At 33.7% G+C, this 22646-nt stretch overlaps 1 pseudogene; it reads left to right on the plus strand.

Moving 5' to 3' along the window:
- Positions 1-22426, plus strand: part of LOC114028202 — a 166118-nt pseudogene extending 143692 nt beyond the window's left edge.
- The last annotated feature ends 220 nt before the right edge of the window (positions 22427-22646 follow it).

Here is a 22646-nt window from a genome sequence, read left to right on the forward strand (position 1 = left end):
CTTCTTTAGGGAGAACCAGTTGGATATCCTACCTCCAAAATGCTCTCCCAACTACTAACAGGAACCACCTACTAAGAATAGTATTTCCTAATTCTCTCTTATCCATGTGACTGGAAGCTTTCCTTCCAAGATTTACCTGCTTTTGATTTGTATATGTTCTGTGTAGGACTGCATGGATATATTCTTTCTTCCATTCAGGCATAAGTTCCATGAAGATAGGGAATATTTAGCTTTTTAAAATATTAGCATTGTTTAGCAATGTAACATAGGAGTTGTTTAAATGTTTGTGGATTGATTGATCAAACAAGTAGAATACCTTGTGGAGTCATTCTTTAACAATTCCTCTCCAGAATGGCAGAGGCCTCTGAACCCAACTTCCACAAATTTTGTTCTCCTCAGTTTTTTTTAAGCATCCACCAACAGGTAATCTAAAAGTTATACCTTACCCATTTCTTTCCCTTCAGATCTTTCAAGTGTGTCTTCATTACACTGACCTGTGAAAATGTTTTTATCACTAGGATAAGAACCATAACAAAATGTTATATTGCATTAACATTAGATTTACATATTACTCTCCTTAACATAGCCCCATATAATAACTAATATTTATATAGCACTTATTATGTGCCAGACACTGTGCTAAATGCTTTATAATTATTATCTCCTTTGATCCTCATAACAACTGTGAGAGGTAGGTGCTATTATTATCCTTATTACACAAATGAGGAAACTGAATTTGAGAGAGGTTAAGTTACTTGCTCGTGGTCACATGGCTAAATAGAGTTTGAGGTCTGATTTGACCTCAAGGCTTTCTTATTCCAGGCCCAATGCTCTTTCCACTTTACCACCTAATTGCTGATAGAGAAATTGTTATTCCCACTTTGCATCTGGGAAAAATAAAAAAAAATGTTAAAAACCCTGACCCAAATCATTGAGATAAGAATCAAAGCCATTACTCTTTTAAGTCCCTCATTCTTTCCTTGACATGACATCACTTATTAGATTTTTCTTTGAATTTAGGCTTAGAATCAGAATTTACGAGTTTTGAGTCCCTTGCTCTACTGCCAACTGAATTCATGGTTACTGCTCCTGAGTTTCCTGATCTATAAAATATCTTTACTAGTAGCTTACCTACTCAACTCAAAGGGTTACTGCAGTTCAAATAATATAACAATTTATATGAAAGGGTTTTGTTCACTCTTAATAAAGTAATATTAATTGTAACATTAATTAGATTAAACTTATCCCTAGTAGGAAATCATTCACATTTGGATTATCTTTTTCTTATTGTCTCCTGAGCTCAGGAGGACTGCTTATATCAATTCTAAAATTGTGGAACAAGATATCGTAACATAAAGCATTATTTCTGTAAGAATTCTTAGATTATGCATTCTCTTAACCTAAGAATCATTCTTCAAATGATCTCATTAGCTACAGACACCTGGAATATAGTAACTGGAATTACCATGTATATGTTTTCTTTTTTTAATTTATTATACTTGTTTGATGTTTTCCAGCAAAAGTTGATCCAAGTTTGGTAATAACATAGTTTCTCTATCCAAATATTAATCTTAAGGCAAAATTACAAGCTTCATAGCATTAAATGGCAGCTGATGTGATCAACATTTGTGTCTAAATGATGAATCTAAAATAGAAAATATAACTGCAGGATTCAGTCATAGAAGATGGCAGGGCAGTGTCTGTGAACTTAAAAGTCAGATCTGGCATATAGTTTTGAATGAACCTCTTTATGGTTCAATAGGTTAGATTAGACAAAGTAAATGTCATTAATTACTTATACCTCATTTTATTCCACAGACAATGCAGTTTAATTTGCTTTCGTCCATATCATTCATTTCTCCTGAAATAACAAACAAAATGGTTGTATGTTTAAACTGAGCAACACACATATAAGCAATGTTATCTAATACTGATATTTTGCTTAGAAAATATAAATGTAAAAATAATTAGTGAGTAAAGCAAAATATCAAATATTTCTAAATATATATGAGTGTATTTGACTCAATATGCTGAATAATTCTCATCAGTTACTACCTCTAAAATCACAAAGTTTTAGTGATTCTCTCTCTGTTTCAGTCTCTCTGTCTTTCTGTCTTTCTCTGTTTCTGTTTCTGTCTGTCTCTGTCTCTGTCTCTCTCTCTCTCTCTTTCTCTCTCTCTCTCTCTCAATGTGTGTCTGTGTGTGTTTTCAGTTCTTGGCAATGGGGAGAATTATAAACCATCATTGTAATGGTATGCTTTGGGGGCAGCCTCTGACTAAGTCATATCTCATTGGAGGCAATTTCAGAGGAAATAAAATAAATTAGAAAGATCAAAATGATCATGTCTTTCAAACTCCCTTCAATTTGATAAAACATAATTTTTAAGTGTTCATCCACTTCGTCCTTTTGTTTCTAAATTCATAAAATTTCTCATGTGCACTCCTTTCTTTTCTGTTACACTGCAAATATCTTCTCAAGATCCTTTATCACTTCATGCTTGGAGCATTGCAATAATATGATAGTTAGTCTCTGTGCCTTGAGTTTCTTTCTACCAATCTCTCCTCCATTAAACTGTCAAATTGACCTTACTAAAACACAGGTCTGTCCATATCACCCTTCCTCCCGTATTCATTAAACTCCAGTGACTACATATTGCTTCCAGAAACAAATTTAAGATCCTCTGTTTGCACTTTAAAACCCTTCATAACCTGTATCCTTCCTCTCTTACCAAACTTCTTAAACCTTCCTCTCCTCTATATGCTTTGCAATCCAATGACCCTAGCCTCTTTTTTTTTTTCATTACATTAGGTACTCCAATGCAAAATTAAAAATATTTTCTCTGGCTCTAATAGAACTTTCTCCCAGCTCATCTCTGCCTGTTTCTAACTTTCCTGGCTTCCTTCAATTCCCAACTAAATCCCCCACTTGATGCTTTATTCAAGAACTCTTACTAAAGTCCTCCTTAATTTTCTCTCTGAGATTATTTTCATTTTAAATTTTATACAACCTGTTTGTACATAGTTATTGCATGTTGTCTTCTCCATTAGGCTATGAACTCTATGACAGCAAGTAGCCTTATTTTGTTTGCTTCATTGTTTTGTTTTGTATTGCTTTTCTTGTTATCCCTAGCATGTAGTACAATGCGTGGCACACAGTAATTTCCTAATAAATGTGAGTTTACTGAATTCATGAGAGAATGTTAGAAAACATTAGAACAATTGTCTCTGCTATGAAAAGCAAAAGTTGGAGACAGTTACTGGAAGTTTAAATAAGCAATTTTCACATATTCAGAAAGATGATACTGATTAAATTAGATATTCCTTTCATTCATGTTGTTAGAATTGAAGTATATGGTAGGAGGAAACACATTGAACTTGAAGTCAGGAGACCTCGCTTCAAGACTTGGCTTTGACATCTATTAGTTTTAAATCCATGGGCAAATAATTTTAACCTCTCTAAACCTCTGATATTTTCTATAAAATTGAAACAATAATTGCACAATATATTTCACAGGTTGGTGTGAAAGAATTTCAAGTTTTGAAATGTAATACAACTGTTTTTAAGAGGTGTGTTCATCTTTGGATTCTTGTAGTAACCATTTCTATTAATAAGCACAAAAAAGAAGCCACTGTAATAAAAGTGTTAAAATGAGAAAATATTTTGAATTAAAACTTTCATATCAATTTCACCAATTTTTTTAGATGGGCTAACTTGCTAATTAAATAAACTGAAGAATTTGGTTTTGGAAACAATGTCATTATCCAAGTACTTCAAAATATCAATGATATTATGCCAAGGAATATACCTTTAACAATAATTGCTCTGATTCCACCCCCATATTTTAGTTAGTGTGTTGATTAGTTGCTCTGGACAATTTTCATGATTAACTCATTGACCAATCTACTAATATTGAACATTTCTTTGCCAACGGAGATACAGTCCCTCAGCAGACTCATATTTTAAGTCCTTTTAGCTTGGTATAACACACCTAAGCAAAATTATTCCAAGATGAAGATGAAAGAAAGTGAACAAAGATGGAAATATATGAAATGAGTTATTTTGCCATATTAGATGATGGAGTTTTAACATTTAGATTCTAATATTACAGTGGAAAAGTACTACAGATGGAAATTGAAATAACATTGACTAAAAGAGAATATAGGGAAAAGTACTTTGACTAGAAAAAAATCAGCACAGAAGAGGTCTATTCTGAAGCAAATATAGCTGTGAGAATATTGAGGAACCAGTTTTCCACGTGGCTTAAAGAGGGGAAAAGGACAAAAACATGAAAAAAAATCATGGCTCTGGATCTTTAGAACACAAAATAGTGAATGAGAGAACATCAATATATACCAATCAATATAACTACTTTTTCATTTACATAATATTTTATAATTATCTACAAACACATCAAAGGTATCCCTAATGAAGGAATTGGGGGGAAAAAGGAGCTGGTTTGCATAAAAAAAAACTACATAGCAGGCTTTATCTTTGTCACCACACAAGCAATTTAAAGGCATAGAAAATAAAAGATCTCACTGTGCTTATCGATTGGTTATTAATCAAACAAATAAAAACATTTAAAAAGATAAAGAATAAGATGCTGCTTCTAATAAAGTGTCTCATCATTGCAGAATCTCCTAAAAAGGGTACCATTGTCATTCATTAATCCATACTAAAGGGAAAATAAAGGATTGAAAATATTTATTATACACAAAATTTCTTGTGGTCTCTCTGTCTCTCTTTTTGTCTGTCTCTGTCTCTCTGTCTCTCTCTCTGTCACACACAGATGCTAAAAACAAATATGTTGAGCACAGAATCAAAAAGGAGACAAATATTGGACTAGATTGTCTTTTGCAATTCTCAAAATTCATTTAATAACTCTAACCTTTACCTCATAAAAATATTCATTTTTTATCCCAGTCTTTTTCTAGGTATGTTTTTTTAGCTACAAATCATGGAAAACTAATCTCAGAAAGATTAAAGTTGATCATGTACCAAAAAGCAATTTTAAGACCCTTGATGGGTATGATCATTTTTGTACCACATTTAAAAATGATTTGTAAATAATTGATTTAAAATGTAATCAAAGAACTATATGGAATAAAATGAATATAGGCTAGATGTTTGTTAATGAAGAGCCTTGAGACTCAATTGGTATTTTTCTAATTTTGAGGCAACACAAGAAAAACCTACAGCATGACAGGTTAATGTCTTGAAATGAAATAATCGAAATTATTGGGGGAAAAAATCCCATAGATGGGTTGCAATTTGCATCATTGAAAGGAATATCCAAATAAATGAGATTATTGATCCAATAAAATTTTGGACTATTAGAAAAATGTACATTCTACTGACATATCCACTGACAGCAAAAACCACAGCCAATAAGCAATGCAACAGAATCTTTAGGGGGATTTTTGCTGTATTTTTTCTGTTCCATTAAATTGTTGATATTGCATCCTACACCCGACATGCTTAATAAATAAAAATACATTTGTAAACCATATTTAAGTATTAATGTAATAAATTACTTAATTGGTTTTGAACTTTATACTGTGTGTCAAGTATAGAAGACCATTATATTTTTTTAGTGGTTTCAAATTGTCTCAACTACATCTTAATCTGGCACATAGGAAACAGAGAGAAAAAAGAAAAACAAAATTAAAAAGACACTTATGGAGCTAACAGTGATAATGATTATGACAGTAACAACATAAAACAGAACATTATGTTTTTCTAAAAGTATCCAAGGTACAAGAGTTAAAGAAGGTGTCAAATACAAGAAATGATAGTGGAATTTTTATTGTAGAGGTTTTTGTTTTTATAAAACACTTACATAAGTTGTGAAGGATAATTCTACAGGAGAAAGGAGTATGATGGTGTCTGTGAGACAAATAAGCAAGTTTAGTAGAGAGATGGATTTTGTGGGAAAGATAATGACTTCTACTTTGGATGTTGAAAGTTTGTGATATCTCTAGGACAACCAGTTAAAGAAAGAACTCATTTCATTTCCTCTTCTAAGCTCATTTTTCCTCCAAATTTCCCTCTTTTTTTCTGGAAGCTGTCACCACATCTTCAATTTATCAGTTTCAAAGGCTTTGAGTCATCTTTGACTCTTTCTTTTCAACAACTACTTCCAAGAGGTTGCCAACTATCTGAACAACCTCTCTCACACTCACTCCTTCCCTTTACTCACCTTTCCTCTACTTTGGTTCAGGCTCTTCTCACCTTTCATATGTACTATTCAATTCTTTCCTTTTTACATCTCTCTATTTTTTCCCATGTCTTGAGTTGCTCTCCCAGAAAAATGAGAAATATGTATTCTTAAAAAAAAAAAGATTGGACATGCATATGTCATGCTGTTCTAAAAAAAATCAGTAATTTTCTATAACATCAATTTTTACATTACACTAATAGGTATAGAAAACACAATGTTCCAATACTCATAAATCATTTGGCTTAATAGAAAAAAAGTTTTTAAGTCTTTTCAAACAAGATATCTCACCTAATTTTCTTTAAAATATCAGCTAAAATAGCTAATATTCATATAGCACCTATTCTGCAACAGACTGGACAGCTAGGTGGTACAATGTATAGTTTCAGGTTTGGAATAAGGAAGACTCTGGCCTCAAACACTTACTAATTGTGTGACTCTGGGCAAGTCACTTAAACCCTTTTTGCCTCAGTTTCCTCAACTATAAAATGAGCTGGAGAAGGTATTGGCAAACCACTGCAGTATCTCACCAAGAAAACTACAAATGGTTTCATGAAGAGTAGAACATGACAGAAAATGACTGAATGATGACACATTTGAGTGGCATTGGTTTAACATTTATGTATATGGAAAGAAGAAAAAAATTGGATATATATGGATATATATTTAATACATATATTTTAACATATAAAATATATTTAATATTTATATGACATATAACATAAATATATTTAATAAACATATACTTTTAATAAAAACATAAATACTTAAAGTAGCTATATGACTGTCTTGAAGAAACTTATTTTGATAAAATAATTCTAGGTGTGTCTGAACTCAAGAAATTTAAAATTTTTATGAAGATTCAGGGATAATTATCATAAATGAGTATGGCAAACCAATCTGACCATAGGCTTTATTTCTGTATCTCATACATAATTGACATGAGGCGAGGAAAAGAAAATTTGTTCAAGTCAGTATTATAAAATGAATATAATCCAGTTCATGGGTTTCAGTATGGTATGAAATCAAGATTAGAAATCATAAGTCATTGGTATTTCATCCTCAGAATAGTTTTTGGAACAGAGTAGGTGCCTAATAAATACTTGTAGATTGTCTAAATTTATTGTCTCTAGCACTAAGTGAACTTCAAAAAGCTTGGCAAATGAAAGGAGTGACAAATTCAGTGAGACAAAATCAGGCTTCAAAGCCAACTTGATATTTCAGCCCTGAATGACCTTAGACAAATCAGTCATCATCTTGGGACCTCAGGTCATAATTTAGAAAATGAATGACCTTTTCTTGTCTGTTTCATGTGAGATAATTTACCCCATTCTTCCTCTCTCTTTCTCCTTCTGCCAGTATAATCCCCTCTCACCACTCAGTTTTATTCGCAGCTCTGGGCAGGCTGGCATCCTCCAGTGGTGAGACATCCATGGGCTTCAGTGTAGCCCCAGTGAAGAGCAGAAAAACCCCACCGGGCCTCAGCATGTCCCAAACACCACCACTAGGACCCAAACTCCACACCAGGTAAGCTGCCAAAGCCCTACAGCCTACAGCAGTACCAGCCAGATATCACCCCTTTATCTTCAACTCACCCTGTGCCCCTATCTATCTATCTGTATATATATATATAGTATATATATATATGTATATAGTATATATATATATATGTATATACATACATACATACACACATACATACATATATATTTTCCCTCCAACTACCCTAATACTGACAAAGGTCTCATGAGTTATTAATATCATCTTTCCATGCAGGAATGTAAATAGTTCAACCTTAATAAGTTTCTTATGATTTCTATTTCCTGTTTACCTCTTCATGTTCTACTTCAGTCTTGTATTTGAAAGTCAGATTCTGCTATTCAGCTCTGCTCTTTTCATAAAGAATGCTTGAAAGTCCTCTATTTCACTGAATGACCATTTTTTCCCCTAAGAATTATACTCAGTTTTGCTGGGTAGGTGATTCTTGATTGTAATCCTGTCTCCTTTGTCCACCAGAATATTATATTCCATGCCCTGTGGTTCCTTAATGTAGAAGCTGCTAAATCTTGTTTTATCCCAATTGTGTTTCCACAATATTTGAATTGTTTCTTTCTGACTGCTTACAATATTTTCTCCTTGACCTGGGAACTCTGGAATTTGGCTACAATATTTCTAGGAGTTTTCCTTTGGGGATCTCTTTCAGGAGGAGATTGGTGGATTCTTTCCATTTCTATTTTGCCCTCTGGTTCTAAAATATCAGGACAGTTTTCCTTGATAATTTCTTGAAAGATGATGTCTAGGTTCTTTTTTTTGATCATGGCTTTCATATAGTCTGATAATTTTTAAATTATCTCTCCTCGACCTATTTTCCAGGTCAGTTGTTTTTCCAATGAGATATTTCACATTGTTTTCTAATTTTTTATTTTTTTGGATTTGTTTTACAGTGTCTTGATTTCTCATAAAGTCACTAGCTTCCAATTGCTCTATTCTAATTTTTAGGGAAGTATTTTCTTCAGTAATCTTTTGGACTTCCTTTTCCATTTGGCCAATTTTGTTTTTTAGGGCATTCTTCTCCTCATTGGCTTTTTGGACCTCTTTTGCCATTTGGGTTAAGCTATTTTTTAAGGTGTTATTTTCTTCAGTATTTTTTTGGGTCTCCTTTAGCAAGCTGTTGACTTGTTTTTCATGATTTTCTTGCATCACTCTCATTTCTCTTCCCAATTTTTCCTCTACTTCTCTTACTTGCTTCTCAAAATCCTTTTTGAGCTCTTCCAAGGGCTGGGAATGAGTCATATATTTCTTGGAGGCTTTGAAGTAGGATCTTTGACTTTGTTGTCTTCTTCTGGATGTATGTTTTCTTATTCTTTATTACCAAAAAAAGATTCTGTGGTCTGACACTTTTTGTGAGGTTTGTTCATGATCCCAGTCAATTAGTTGAGTTTTAAACTCTTTGTTAAGGTAAGAGTCTGCTTCCAATATGGAGAATGTACTGTCCCAAGCTTTGGGGGTTGGTACAGCTGTTTTCAGAGATACTTCTAGTGACCTGTAAATTTTCAGTCCTTCCAAGGTGGTATGATAAGAGACCAAGGTGGTATGATGAGGGATTAGGTGTTTTCTCTTTTCCTGGCCTGTACTCTTGTTTATGACTGACCACAAGCACTCTTTTCTGTCTTGGAACTGTGAGGAGGATTTCCTCTCCACCACCATTACAACCTCCACCACACCAGTGCTTCTACTTGACCCAGGATTGCCACCAAAACTGTGACCCAGATCCAAGCACGGGTAAAGCAAGAGATTCTTGTACCAACAAAGAGATCCCTGCAATCCCCCTCTGACCAACAACTCAATTCCCACTCATTCTGTGGGCCAGAAGCTCAGGAAGCAGCCACTACCCCAGGGCTGAACTTGGGAATGGGACTGGGACCTAGCTTCTCTCTCACCACAGAAACAGACTTTCCCCACTGACTTTCTAAGTTGTCTTTGGCATTCGTGGGTTGAGAGGTCTGGAAACCACCACAGCAGCCCATGATTCAGCCCTCTGAGGCCTGCTCCAGGTTCACTGTGGCCTGCATGCCCATGCCTAACTGCACTTCTCTCCCAGCCCAGTCTGATATACCTTTCTGATCAACCATCCAGGTTGTCTTGGGCAGGAAATTTGTTTCACTCTGTCTTTTTCTGGGTTCTGCTGCTCTAGAACTTGTTTAGAGCCATTTTTTTTACATGCACTTGGAGGAGTTTGGGGGAGAGCTCAAGCAAGTCATGGCTTTCACTCCACCATCTTGGCTCTGCCTCCTACATTATACAGTAGATTCTTATAATGCTTCTTTTGCTCTGTGGTTCCAGGATATGAGGGCAATTTTCCTTGACAATTTCTTGAAACATGCTGTCCAGGTCCTCTATTGGATTTTGGCTTTCAGGTAGTCCAATGATTCTGATATTGTCTGTCCTGGATCTATTTTCCAGGTCAGTTGTTTTTCCCATGAGGTATTTTAGAATTTCTTCCAGTTTTTTTTCATTCTTTTGCTTTTATTTGATTTATTCTTGATGTCTCATAGAGTCATTAGCTTTCACTTGCCCAATTCCACCTTTTAAGGTGTTATTTTCCTCAATTAGGTTTTGTACTTTTGGCCATAATAGTCTTTAAAGATTTGTTGTCTTCAGTGGATTTTTGTATATCCTCTTCCATTTGGCCAAGTCTACTTTTCAAGAAGTTTCCCAAGCTGTTTCCAACTCTCTTTTTTTCATAATTCTCTTGAATCACTCTCATTCCCCCCCCCAATTTTTCTTTTATCTCTCTTTTATGATTTCTAAGCTCCTTTTTAAGTTCTTCCATAAGTGCTTTCTGAGCTTGAAACCACTTCCCATTTTTGTTTGGAGTTTTGCCCCTAGGTGTTATGGCATTTTTTCCTCTTCTGATTTTGTGTCTTGGTCTTCCCTGTCACCATAGTAACTTTCTATGGTCAGATTTTTTTTTTTTTAGTAATTTTTTGCTCTTTTTTTTTTGCATTTTTCCTTTCTTTTGAATTTGATCTTTGCTTCCATGGTGGAAGGGGTTGTGTCTCAGGCTTCTTGTGCTAGGGACTATAGACCTAGAGGTTTACCTGGTTACTATGCTGATGTTGCCCTGAGGCCCACAGGGAACCATCATGTCTGGCACTGTGTTTAGGGGGTGGCATGGGGGGGTGGCTGGTACTGCTGTAAGCTGTAGGGCTTTGGCAGCTAACCTGGTGTGGAGTTTGGGTCCCAGTTGTGTTGCCTGGCACATGCTGAGGCCCGGTGGGGTTTTTCTGCTTTTCAAACTCATAATCTAGTAGGTCAGAAGGAAAGGTCTGTGATACTGGAGTGGAGGCTGGCCCAGAACACAGGTATAAACAATATCAATGGTGGGCTTTGGAGTTGGTGATAACAAGAGCAGCAGAAGTAGCAGCAGATTCTTCAGGATTCTCAAATCAGAGAACATATGATGATTGGTCAATTGATCAGAGATTACAGTGGAGCCCTGTGTAAGCCCTGGGTTTAGGACAAGGCATTGTTTGATAACCTTATTGCCTATGACAATGTATTGGTGCCAGTTTTAGGCTGAAGAGCAATACTTTCTCTGAAAAAAAATGACCCAGGGACCTAAAGATCAGTATTGCTTGCAATTGAAAGGAACAGGGGCCTTAAAGAACAGTAGTGCTTCTGGTTGCAAAAGATCAAAGTACTTTCCTCAATAAGGATCAAAACAAAGACAATGAAAGTAATGGTCACATTTCTTCCTGGATAACACCACCTGAGAAGCATTGAAAACTCCAAAACACCCAGAGTAGCTAAAAATAAAACAAAACAATCAAACAAACAAAACAAACCAAGAAAATGAAAACTTGGGTCAGTGGCCCTAAACCTCTAAGTGGGAACAGAGCTCAACTTTAACATAAAGTTCAAAGTCAAAAATTAGATTGGAAAAAGAGTGAACAACAAAAAATCGACCTGACCATAAAAAAGTGCCTATGGTGATAGAAATGACGAAGAAATAAACTTAGAAGAACACAACAATGTCAAAACAGGGTACAAACAAAACACAAAGAAAGTGTGAATTGGACACAAGCACGAAAATAATTACTGGCAGAGTTAAAGAAAAATGATTAGCATGGTAAATGAAAAACTAGGGAAAAAATGAGAGAGATGCAAGAAAATATGAAAAGAGAATTGTTTGTAGAAAAAAGGCACAAAAATTAACTGAAGAAAAGAATTCCTTAACAAGTAGAATTGGACAAATAGGGAATGAGGTATAAAAGCTCACTGAAGAAAATTACTCCTTAAAATTTCAAATTTGTCAAGTAGAAGCTAATGATGCTATGAGACATCAAGAAACAAACAAAATCAAAAGGATTAAAAACAGAATAAAAATATGAAATATCTCATCTGAGAAACAAAAGTCCTGGAAAATAGATCCAGGAGTTATAATTTAAGAATTATTGGACTACTTGAAAGCCATTATCAAAGAAAGTGACAAGACATCATATTTCACAGGAAAACTAGAAATCAAAAGAATCCATCAATTACCTTCCAAAATTAAAACATTCAGGAATATTGTAGACAAATTACAGAGCCCCCAAGTCAAGGAGAAAATATTGAAAAAAAACATTCAGAAAGAAATAATTCAAATATTATAGTGCAACAGGCAGGGTCACACAAGATTTAATGACTTTCACAGTAAAGGAGTGGAGGGTTGGATGAAGGCAAAGGAACAGGAATACAACTAAGAATAACCTACCCAGCAAAACTAAGTACAATCCTTCAGGGGAAATTTGGACATTATTGACATGGAGAACTTTCCAGCATTCCTGAAGAAAAGGAGAGGGCTGAATAGAAAATTTAACATTCAAACACAAGATTCAAGAGAAGTTTAATAAGGTAAACATGAAAGAGAAATAGTAAAGGCCTCAATAAAGTGAAACTGTTTACATTCCCATGTGGGAAGATGATACATGTAGCTCCTAAGATTTTTCTTTTCAATTTTAGAGCAAATAGAAGGAGTCTATATAGAAAGAATGCATAGGTGTGAGTAGATGATTTTGGAATGTTCTCCAAATACAATGAAGGGGTGAGAAAGAGAGATACACTAAAAGAAGAGGGAAGGGAGAGGCAGAATGGGGAAAATTTCTCATATAAAAGAGATGCATGAGGAAGAGCTTTTATAGTGGTGGAGGAAAAGGGTGATGGCAATGCTTGAATTGCATGCTCATTGGAATTGATTCAATTAAGAAACTGTATATGGATAATATGAATGTGGATATGCATATGCGTGTGTGTATATGTATATATGCATGCATGTATGTATACACACACACACACACACATAAAAAAAACTCATTTGGGTATAAAAATCTATCTTACCCAGTAGAAAAATAAGAACAGAATGGGATAAAAAGAAAGGGAGGTGAAATGATAAAAGGTAGGGTACATCAGCTATGATCCACTGGGTCATGAAGAGTCAGACTTAACTGAATGTTTGAACAATAACAAAAAAAAGTGAAGTGAGCAGAACAACAACATTGTACACAATAACATTGTAAAGATGATCATGTATAAAAAAAAACTGAACTACTCTGATAAATACATGTTCATTTTAAAACCCATGATGAAAAATGTATTTCACCTACAGAGAGAAAAGTGATAAACTCTGAGTGCAATTAAAGCATATGTTTTATAATTTATTTTTTCTTTCTTTTTTTATAACATGAATAATATACAAATATGTTTTGCATGAATTCAGATGTAAAATTGATACACTATTTGGCTTTTCAATGGGGATAGGAGGGTCTGGAGGGAGGGAGAGAATTTAGAACTCACTTTTTTTAAATTAATGTCATATCTACCTACCTATCTATCTATTTATCTACCAATTTAAGAGCTAATGTACAAGTCCATGGAAGATCAAGTTATGCCACAGTGGGCTTTTCTTTGACACAGACCCATAGAGTAACTTACAATAACACCATGGATGGATGGGTCTTTGGCTAGTGATAAGATATGCTAGAGTTTACTTTTTTATATTGGTGCATCTTTATGAGACTGTGTTGTGTTTCCAGAATAATCTTTATCTGATGGTCCTTCTATGCTTTCTGTTCTCTTTTTAAGAGCAGAAAGTTTTTTAGTTGTCTAATGTTCTATTGTGCCAAGTCTCTATTTGTTTCCTTCAGATATCATGGATTCTCTGTCCCGTTGCAAAGGTTGTTCCTCAGCCCCACAGGATTCAAGCATTTTACCTCTCTCTCTCTCTCTCTGTTTCTGACTTTCTCTCCCCATATATTCAAATTTACTATATGTAATATAACATATATTTATATGTAATATAAAATGTAAATATATGTTTACATTTATATGTATGTGTTTAAATAAGTTTTAGGTCTCACAGTATCATCTTGCATACAAAAGCTGTATTCAGGCTGCACTGGGGTTGCCCCTCTTTCGAAGGATAATCATGGCTCTTACTGGCTCAGGTGCATGCCTCCAGTTTAGTGGCTTTCCATATGTCCATTCTATCTCTTTTCTTGCTCTTGGATATCTGGACAAGAATATATAAATTACCCCATTCTGCTTATTGACTTTTTTTTTCAAAAAAGAGAAGAAAAATATGGACATAGTGATTTTCCGTGGCTACTACTACTTCCGGCTAGAGCAGGGGCAACTCTATTGTAAGGATACATATGTTGGTCCATCCTTATATATCAAAATTTTTGTATTTGGATACAACTATCTCATCAAGGTGATAGTAGCTGCTAAGATCCATGAATGGGTTAATGGTGATTGTAGCTATCTCAAGTCCATACAGCCAACTCCAAAATGACCACAGTAATTATATCAGTTATTTGGCATCACCAAGTTGATTAATAATGTCAGTTCCCTGTATTAGATAAAGTATGGCTATGAGTTGCCATTTGTTTGTTGATTAATTAAGTCAAACCACTTCTAATGTATAAATTCAATACTATAATCATGTCTGTTAATGAGGATGAAATAATATATAATATATATATATATTTAAATGTATATATGTACACTAACTCATATGTGTTTATGTGTATGTGTATAGATATGGCTATGTATATTTAATGTGTGTGTATGCACACACACACACATACATACATACATACGTACATACAAATGGTTTCAAGGATGGCATTTCAAGTATTTTAGGCTAGTCTGTGACCTTACCAAAATATATATATGTATACTAGCAGCATTTTTTAAGAAGGAAGAAAAATAATTTAATTCACAAAATCAGAGATAACTGAAGGTTTTTTTGGTTTGGTTTGGTTTTTTGGTTATAATTCTACCAAGAAAGAAAAAAAAAATTCCCCTTCAGAGTTCAACTTTCCCATCTTAATTTATTTTTTTCTGTATTTGATGTGTAAAGTATCAGTTAAGTCACACTTCCTGATGTTACGAATTTAAGAGGAAGGTAGAGTAAGTTTATGGTTTGATTTCCCAGTAGGGAAAATCTGATTAGAGAGAAAGAAAGAGCACAGACAAACTCATATTTCTTCCCATTTTCTAATTTCTCTTTGACAATTGTCAGCAAGACCCCTTTTGAACCATGACTCAGATTAGACATACATTATGGTTTCTCTGTTCTCTTCCCAGCAGAAAATGTCTCCTATATTTCATGTTGTTGTTTTAACTTTGCAGATTAAGGAAAACTAATGAAATGGCAGTAAAATATCACAAGTAGCCATACTTTAGCCTTTCCATCCAAATTTAAGCAATATAAATTATTATTGATGACTAGTATCATTTTAAATAAAAAGATGTCTTCTTTCAAGTTTCATATAGAAATAAAAATTAATTATTTTTTAAAAATTTCTTAGAACATACTGCTGCCATAGCAACAGGGGAGAATCACATGTTCTGACAGTGAGTAATGAGTGGGGTGTATGGAGTTAACTAAAGATGAAAGGCTACAAAATTAAGTATGATCCAGAGAACATAAATCCCATGACACCATAATAGTTGGTTAGTTATCTTGCATTTCTTAAAAGTTGGAAGAGATTAATAATTTAAGGGGCAGCTAGGTGGTGCACTGGATAGAGCACTGGCCCTGAAGTCAGGAAGACCTGAGTTCAAATCCGGCCTCCGACCAAACACTTGACACTTACTAGATGTGTGACCTTGGGCAAGTCACTTAACCCCAATTGCCTAAAAATTAAAAAAAGAGAGATTAATAATTTAAAAGACAGTGCTTATATTCATTTAATATTAAGCTTTTGTTTTTCTGAGCATCACACAGAAAATATCAATGGTAGATCCTTTTGTTATCCTCCTTATATATTTCTTTGAAAATTTCATGTGAAGTGGCAACTAGGTGGTGTAGTGGATAGAGTTCTGCCTTTGGAGTCAGGAGGACCTGAGTTCAAATCTAACCTCAGACACTTGACACTTACTAGCTGTGTGACCTTGGGCAAGTCACTTAACCACAATTGCCGCACCAAAAAGCAAAAAAAAAAATTCATGTGAATACCAAAATGATTTATTTTGTTGGACATCCAGTATAAGTACATGAAGAAAAATCATAACTTTTGATCATTAATAGTAAATTTCCACTGTTACTACTAAATTTTTGCCTTATTCAGCTTGCATTTATGCAAGCATTAATTAATGGGGAAAAAGTAGAACAAGTCCCCAAAAAGTTATGTAACTCTTAGTTAAAAAAAATAAAAAAACATTAATAGGGCAAATTAAAAATATTATTTGGTTACATTTATGGATACTGTGATCATCACATATGTTAAATAAAAATTCAGGTACAGGTTCTAATATGTAGGAACCTCCCTTCTATTTTTTTCTATTTCAAAAATAACACATAGGTGCTATAAAAATAAAGGCATAGTGCTATTATGGAATTCATAAGAAAAAATAATAATCATAATATTTAGAATGTTTAAAGTTCCTTAAAGTTTTCCAAGCACTTTGGAAATGTTCTATCTTTTCATTGCCACAAAAACTCCAGGAGGTAGGTGCTATTATTATTTCCATTTTAGAGATGAAAACTCTGAGGCAGAAAGCTATCAAGTTACTTATCCAGTCTCACAGAGCTAGTAAATATCTCAGAACAGATTATTCCTTGTCTAATATTAGATGGTGCCACCAACCTTTCTAGGAAGGAGATATGTGTCAATATACTTCTAAATTGTTCCTACCCTCTCACTTCTTCCATCTCCAATGATACTTCCCAGTCTTTCACTGCCAATTTCAAGATGTTTCCTAAAGTAGCTTTGAACTATCAAATGATAGATACAGATTATTGTCTTAATCATCTTGTTTAAGCAGGATGTGAGGTCAAGAATGTTTAGAGGTGCATTGTTGAAAGAAAATTATAAGGTACTTTCCAATGTTGTCAGATCTTAGTCACATTAAAACACTGTTGATGATGATAATTTTAGAGACTATTAAAACACACAATAAAGAACTTATGGGTAAGTGGTTGTATATTTATATCCCAAACAATATATTGTTAATACCTTTCAAATATATTTTAAGTGAAATTTATATGTGGTATGGCACAGATTCCTAAAGTTAGAATTGGATATCTTAGATTGAAATCTTAGTTTATCCTATTAGTGTAATAGATATGTGAAACTGGGCAAGACGCAATGATCCTGAACCTCATTCTACTCAATTGTCAAATGAGAGTGTTGGACAACGTGACTCTTAAAGTCCCTTCAACTAATATTTTGTAATCCTATAAACAGTCAAAAAACAAATTACTCCTCAATTTCACAGAAAATTTTCAGAGTTTTTGGCAAAGAATTCTCAATGGATGAGAAATAGAAAAGTGGAATCTAGTTTGTAAATATTTCCTAGGAGATAAATATATCCATATATTGGGGAAAACCAAAAAGATGGTATGATGTCTAGATTAAAAGTTTTTCCTTATTTATGGATCTTTTATTTCTTCTATGTAGATACTCCAAAATTGTGGAAGTTGTTTGGGGAAATTATGGAAGTTCATAATACAAAGTAGTGTAAAATCTTCAAAAGATGCTTTGGTTTAAATTTCATGATGTTGTGGTCACACTGGCAAGGAACCTCTCCAAACTAACCAAACTGGTCCCTGGGTGGCAGATAATGTTCATATGTGGACTCATTGATGCATCTTAATAAGGTGTTAGAAATAGATAAAAAGTATTGAAGAATAAGTAGGCATTCATACACTATGTGTGACTTATCTTTGATTAAAGAGCAAGATTCTTGGTCTCATTAATGTACAGCTGTCCCTTGTTGAGTATGTACATTTTTTTTTAATTTACTGATTATCTTTGTAGACAAAGCTTTAGTCACAGAGTAGTTCTGTGATCTGTGAAAGTGTTTTCATACGACCTAGAAAGTCATTGGCAGTAAAGAGTACATCCTAATTATTGGAAGCCTGTGACAGATATCTAGCTGGACAAAACCTTTCCCATATTTATGTAAGAATGGGAACATGGTTGATACTGTTAAAGTGTCATTAACCTCACTCACTGACAAACAACTCAGTAAAACAAGCTTGTGGATAAATATCCATATGGTCGTGGAAGTTATTACTAACATTTGAACTACTAAAATGAAGGCATAAATGTCAAAAATTTAAAGAATCCAGTTTCAAATGGTACCTGCTTATAATGTTAAGTAGCAAACCTATCCACTTGTATTGAATAATTAATCTCTGTGTAGATTAATTCTTTTACAAGAGAAAGGGGGTGGGGAGAGAGGATATCTAAACAAAAGTAGCAAATGGAGTAAAATAAATTACTGAAAATATATATGATAAGTGCATATGATAAAGTTTTTTTATTAGTACTTGCTTGAGAAATCCTAAATAAATAATTTGTATCTTTATTCTGGAAGACTCTCATAGTCTTCTATGCATCTGGTTATAAAACTGAATAAGACCCTCACGTAATTATTAGACTTTTTTGTTTGTTTTCTGTCTGCATCATTTGGAGACTACTATCAAATTCTATTTTCTTTCCATTTTCCCTCCTGTTGAAATGAAACTGATGAAGTGCATTTATTACTGAGGAAACAGTTACCATTGGTATAATCAGAACTCTGTGTCATGGGCAAGTATAGAACAAGACTCATTTGTATTACAGTTTGGAATTTACAGTTCAGTTTGAAAAAGATAGTGTCCATGCTGGTTGTCATGGCCATATGTAATGCATTGTAAATACAGTTCATTTTATTTATCTACTTGTTTATTAGGCAAACAGCTGTATAAGACATTTAATAATGCATTTCTTTTGGAATATGCAAAAATGGTGAGGAAAAGAAAACAGAAAAATTAATCTGTAGGAATAAATACAATGAGAATCTAGGGCAAAGAAAAACATATATTCAGTCTATAAATGTTAGTATGCATTGTGCCATACTGTGGCTAGGTCAGAGCAACACAAAAGGGAAATCATAATTGGCAATTATCCTGTAAATTCAGGCCATACAATTGAAAGATATTTATTTGACAGTTGCATAAATGACAATATCCTATTAATTCCCTTGGAATTATGTAAATCAGACCTTATTTGTCAGTTAAAAATGAACATTCTGAAAGGGAAATGACGTGCCTCAGAGATCATTTGTAACAACAGTTTTCTGGTAAACAGTTTGTTGGCAATTACTAGGAAACAGATGAGTCCAAGAAGTAGGCAATGAGATGACACACTAGATATGGAGGTGGACTTTGAATCAGGAAGATCTAAATCCAAATCCTAACTTAGGCACTTATTAGCTCTGTGACCCTAGGTAAGTTAATTTATCTTCTCAAATAAATTTGTTTCATTTATAAATTGGGGACATTAATAGGACCTATAGTACAGGTTTGTTTCTTTTTGACATTCATTTTTTTTTTAGTTCCAAATTCTCTCCCTACCTTCAGCCATTGAGAAGTCAAGAAATATGATACCCATTATGCCCGTGAAATAAAATAAAATGTATCTCTAGATATTTTCTTATTATTCAGTTATTCTCAGTCATGTCTGACTCTCTGTGACCCCATTTGGGGTTTTCTTAGCAAAGATATTGAAGTGATTTGACATTCCCTTCTCATTTTATGGATGAAGAAACTGAAGTAAACAAGATCAAGTGACTTGCCCAACATCACAAAGGTACTAAGTGTCTGAGGCCAGATTTGAAATCCAAAAGATGAATCTTTTTGAACCCAGGCCCAATGCACTATCCACCATGCAATATAACTGCCTATATTTGTATATTAGCCATGTGGCAAAAAAAAGGATAAGAAAAATAAAATAAAAACATTTCCATCTTCCCTCAGAGTTCACTAGCTCTCACTCTAAAGATACAATTGCTTTTTCATCGAGTCCTTTGGAATTAACTTGAATCATTATGTTTCTCAGAGTAGCTAAGTCTTTCATGGTTGATCATTAAAATATTGTTTTGTTATTGTGTGCAATGTTCTTCTGGTCCTGTTCACCTAACTTTGCATCACTTCATATAAGATTTCTCAGTTGTTATTTTTTTTCTGAAACTATAAATCTCATTTCTTTTAGTTTACTAGTATACTATCATAATCATAAGCCACAACTTGTTCAGACACACACACACACAAACACACATATTTCCTATATTCCTCTACTGTCCTTCTTATGTTATCACTCTTTATATCTAATTCATGTATCCATATTGACCTTGTCTTGGTATATAGCATGAGATCTAAGTCTGTTCATAGTTTCTTTGAAATACCTTTCCAGATTTCTAAGCTGAATTTCTCAAATGGTGAGTTCATGCTTGAAAACTTGACTCTTTGGGTTTATTGAATACTAGGTAATAGTGGTTATTTACAACTGTATAATAAGTATCTAATTTATTCCCCTGATTAATTACTTTTTTTTTAGCCAGCTCTTGATTGTTTTGATGATTACTATTTTGTAATATAGTTCAAAATCTGGTATGATACTGCTAGGTCACCATCCTTCACATTTTTTTCGTTGATTCCATCAATATTCTTAACTTCCCATTCTTCCAGATGGAATTAGCCATAATTTTTTTCTAGCTTTATAAAATATTTCTTCAGTAATTTGATTGGTATGACATTGAATAAATAAATTAAAGACAAATGTTTTTGTATTATATTGGCTTGACCTACTCACCAGTAATTAATTCTTCTCCAATTGTTCAGATCTATCTTTATTTGTGAGGGAAAAAATTGTATTGAAATCATGTTCATAGAGTTCCAGAGTTTGCCTTCACAGGTAGACCCTTAAGTATTTTATAATGTTTTCAGTTATTTAAAATGAAATTTCTTTTTCTTTCTCTTCTCTAGTAGGTTTTGTTGGTAGTATATAGAAATGCTAATGATTAATGTGGACTTGTTTTATATACTAAAACTTTGTTAATGTCATTAATTATTTCAACTATTTTTAGTTGATTATCTATGAGTCTCTAAATATACCATCCTTTTATCTACAAAGAGTTATAGTTTTATTTCCTCATTGCACATTTTTATTCCTTTAATTTATTTTTTCTGCTTTATTTCTAGATCAAGCATTTCTAGGATAATATTAAATAATAATGGGATAGTTAACATCCTTGCTTCATCATAATCTTAATGGGAAGACTTCAAGTTTGTCCCCAGATAATACTTGCTACTGGTTTTAGATAGTTACTACTTATCATTTTAAGAAAAACTGCATTTATGCTTATGTTTTCTATTGTTTTTAATAGGAATAGGTGTTTTACTTGTTAATTTTTCTGTCTTCATCTATAATAGAATCATTTGAGTTTTTTTTGCTTTCTTTGTTTTGTTTGTTTGTTTTGCTTTTGTCATTGATATTGTTAATTGTGCTTTAAGTTTCTTTTAAATATATTAAAGCAGCCCTGAATTCCTGCTATGTATTCTGACTGAAAATAATATATGATCTTTGTGATATGTCAATAATATTTAAAATTTTTGCAACACTATTCATTAGATAAATTGGTCTATAATTTTCTCTCTCTATTTTTACTATACCTGGCTTACATTTCAAAAACAAAAACATTTTTGTGGAATTCTTCAACTCTTCCTCATGTGTTCAAGGTTTTTTTTTCTTTTTTTTTTCTGAGCAGTAACTGTGGAGCCCAGTTGTGCTATCAACATGTTGGTCAGAAATTTCAGGATTGGGTACCCAGTCCCCAATTTCAGAACTACATGTGTTATGCCAGATTGACAGTTCAAAGACATCATCCTTTATGACGACAAAGAGAACTACTTTGTGTTGTTCTTTTATCCCTTGGTCTTCACCTTTGTGTGTTCCATGGAGATTCAGTGATTGAGCTGAAGAATGTATAAAACTTAACTGCCAAGTGATTGGTGCTTCAGTGGACTCATATTTCTGTCACATTGCCTAAGTTAACATACTAAAGAAATATGGTGGGCTGGGGGTTGTAAATATCCCTTAGGGCCTGACCCCCAATGTACCATTGCTCAAGATTATAGGGTCTTAAAGGCAGAAGAAGGAATTTCATTCAGGGTTCTCTTCATCCTTGATGAGGAGATAGTTCACCAAGTCACCATCAATGGCATTCATGTGAGTCACTCTGTAGATGAAACACTGTAGATAATCCAGGGCCTGGTAAACTCCCAGCCTTCCAGATCACAGACAAGTATGACAAAGTGTGGCTAGAAACCTGAGAGTGACACAATCAAGTCAGATGTTCAGGGGAGTAAGAAGTATTTCTGCAAGCAGCACTGAACTGCTCTCTGCTGAAATGTCCCACCTCTGGGGGCCTGGAAATATATCTAGCTGATGTCTACAGATCAAAAACAAACATATATACACATACATATACATATATATATATATGTGTGTACTAGTCTCTTTTTCTCACTCTAATGACCAAGTGGTATGTTAACAAGGTTTATACCATATTTAGCCCTTAGGATTTGAGGCCATCTGATATTTTTGTATTTTT

Source organism: Vombatus ursinus, unplaced genomic scaffold (genome assembly GCF_900497805.2).
Source record: "Vombatus ursinus unplaced genomic scaffold, bare-nosed wombat genome assembly UNPS02014872.1, whole genome shotgun sequence".
NCBI lineage: Eukaryota > Metazoa > Chordata > Mammalia > Diprotodontia > Vombatidae > Vombatus > Vombatus ursinus.